Genomic DNA, 3,379 nt, shown 5'->3' on the forward strand with positions numbered 1-3,379 from the left:
GATTCTTATCCCTAGAGCCTCACTTAGAAAGGAAAAATCCTACACATGGTTTTAAAAGAATAAGCTTGTATATAAAAGAAAGAAAAAGACATAAAAAATTGGTCGTGTGTAATCAATGATAACATGGATTACTAGGCGTCAACTGTCTTATAGAACAAATCTTATGACCATAAACAGCCTTATCAAAAGACAATACCCAATTAAACATGTCCTAGCAACACACTCATGTTAAATACAAAAAACCGCAGTAACAGCCTACTGTTTTTCTACCTTTGTACTCAACACTTGGAAATGAAGATTAGAGGCTTAAAGCCTGGAAACGATCCCTCTCATAGACGAAGAGACAGAAAAACAAAGGGACACACACCCAAACATTCCCTCCCTGAGCTTTTAAAAATCTTGTTTCCTGATTGGTCCTCTGGTCAGGTGTTTGGTTCCCTTTGTTAACCCTTTACAGGTGAAAGAAACATTAACCCTTAGCTATCTGTTTATGACAGACACATTTTCAGCCTCACAACTATATACATGAAATTATAACCTATGACATTACTATAGCATTACTATGACCACAATGCTCAGTGCATCATGAGCCTTCCGGAGACACCCAACATGACAAACTTTGCATTAGATACCACACAATCATATTATAAGAATGAACATGGGGGTGTAAGGTGTTCCCATGGGGTACAGAATGTCACACCATGAAAATTTACATTTCTACTGGGAGGATTAGATCCTCAGTAGCTGAACACATCTTTATGAAACTTGTGGCCACAGTCGGAGCCAGCCCTGGTCTTGCGGCCACAGTTGGCACCAGCCCAATGAGAGTGGGTTTGGAGTTTTGTTCATTTGCTTTCAGTACCCCGCAACATCTTCTCGTGGGATTTCACCCTGGTGTGGAATACAGATGCCCCATCCCTGGAAAGTCATGGGAGAATGGGGAGCATAGCCCATGACAGTCTGAGATAAGTCTGCTTTCTCTGCTTTGAAAGCCAAAATCTCAAATTTCTTATAGAAATGCAGGAAAACTTGGGAGACTCTAACCAAATTAATATGCACAAAAATGTTTTCATGGTTTCTTCATGTAATTTTTCTTTTTTAATTTAAGTGGAAATAGTTTTCTTGTTGAATTAAAACACATTTCCCTGCCATGATGGAAACTCCAGCACACAGTCTATTCTAGGGCTTGAGATCCAGAAAAATTAAACCACAGGAAGTGAAGAGAATTAAACAAACCAGAAGAATTTCCCTGCCCAAGCCAAGAGGAAGGCAAATGTTAAAAGAGAAGGAATCAGAAAAACTGGTGAACACTGAATTTCATTTTTTTTAAAGAATATTTGGATTCTTTCATCCCAGGGACACACTTGGTAAAATATACATAATGTCGCTTCTCAGCATAACCTCTTTCTGACCACATTGTAAATCATAGTCATCCATGTGGGTACCTCTTTAACATGTGTTACTTTACTAATTGCTCATCCTGTTTTATGATATATTCTCAATTTTTCACTATTGTCAGCTACTTGGAGTGATCAACGGGACATGAGAGTCACACTTTCCAGCTGCATCTATTCCTCAGCTCCAATATGTATATTAAGACCTGGAAATAACAATGAGTTAAGATTTCATTTTCTCAGAGCTTTCTATCTCCTGTGGTTTCACAAAAAGAAGATACTGATGGTATGTGCTGTCTACATTTTAAATGTGCCTTCTAAATTGGAGGAAATGGTTAAAGTTGAGATTTGCCAATATTTTTGGGAGGCCTAACCCGTTCCTCTCACATTTACTTCATCCATGCCTAGCAAACTTTAAATATTCCTAAACTATTTCTGTCTCTCAAATGAAGGAGGTTATGAATGTGAAGTGCACTGGCTGGAGGTCTTTTCCGTACCACTTTGGAATTGTGAATGATCTTCTTAAATGATAGAAATTAATATATGATAAAAAGCCTGTATGTGTGTGGATCCAACATGAGTTAACAGGGTTGTGTATTGTCATGGATGGTCACTTTCACAAAAATAAATAAATAAGTAAAAGGAGGAGTAAACGTCATAAAAGAACTGGAAAACAGAAAGAAAAACTCTGGAAGCTGCAAGAAGGAAAATCTTGTAAGTAGAAAATGATCAAAGAAACATTCTCCAAACAAATATACTTAAATTCAGAGACATAAAGGAAATTCACAACAGTCTATGTTGGACCCTCAACAAACTCTGGGCTCAAGGTTCCCACACACAAAAAAAGGAGTGTATAAACATCATCATGACCACCAGGTGTTTGCTGCATGTTTGCCTCGTACTGCTCTTCTCCACTGAAATTTCATCTCGCCTCTGCATCATGCTTCACTTCCAGCAGAACGAAATGAACAAAGAGAGCTTTGGAGCTTCTGAAGAAAAAGAGAAAAAATTTCCCCTCACAATGCGTAAATGAAAGGGCAGCTTTCAAGCCCACTCAGGATGTTGTCCAACTTCCAGTGTCCCAGAAGGAGAATGCCAAGGTGGCAATCCAAGAGATCCTCATCATCTTTAACAAAAACCTCATCCAAAGTTCTTGGGATGGGACTTCCATAGTCAGGTTCCAAAGTGGACTTTACCAGCAGATTCAGTGGCTGGAGGCACGTTTGAGAGGGAAGGAATTAACCAGCCCAGATAGTGAGGACCTTCAGCTCACCTGTCGGAGAGTGAAACAATACTTTAAGGGGATAGATGCTTTCCTGAGAGAAAAGCAATACAGCCTGTGTGCCTGAGAGAGCATTCACATGGAAATACCCAGATGTTTTGTACTGACTGACAAACTCACAAGAAGACTTAGTAACTAAGGTACAGTACAAAATTTTTCCCTGCAGTAAATGAATCAACAGTAGTGTAATTTATACAGCTGAACAGAGAGAGAGAATATTTTATAACTCTTTTTATATAGGGCCTGATCCTTCTTCTACAGGTTCAGTAGCCAAATAGCAGCTGATTTCCATGACAGCTGCTTTAGCCTCTTCCTGTCCTGTACTGGAAATGGATTTTCAGTGACAAGGATTTATTTTTCTGTGCTTCTACTATTATTTATTTTTGCACATCTTCATAATCTCTCACGTATCACTACTGTTGTGCAGTAGGTAATTGGCAGACCAAACAACAAAGTACACATATGTGGAATACTTAGGCACCTCACCAGCACTTTGGTCAGCAGGTAATGATACTTTCCTCCCTCCCAAACCACAAAGTACTCTGACTTTGACATATGTAGTGTTTCTACGATTGTGATCATTGCTATTAGTTAATCTGTCCTCATGAGAACTATTTCTAGTATTCCAAGGTTTGAAAAGCTTCCTAGAGACTTTAAAAAAAATATGAACATACTAAAAGACTTGTGAGCTTTCATATTTTCA

The 3,379-nt window shown here is 38.6% G+C and overlaps 1 pseudogene; it reads left to right on the forward strand.

Moving 5' to 3' along the window:
- The first annotated feature begins 2,186 nt into the window (after positions 1-2,186).
- Positions 2,187-3,067, forward strand: LOC142046929 (interferon beta-like; annotated as a pseudogene).
- The last annotated feature ends 312 nt before the right edge of the window (positions 3,068-3,379 follow it).

Source organism: Chelonoidis abingdonii, chromosome 5 (genome assembly GCF_003597395.2).
Source record: "Chelonoidis abingdonii isolate Lonesome George chromosome 5, CheloAbing_2.0, whole genome shotgun sequence".
Taxonomy (NCBI): Eukaryota; Metazoa; Chordata; order Testudines; family Testudinidae; genus Chelonoidis; species Chelonoidis abingdonii.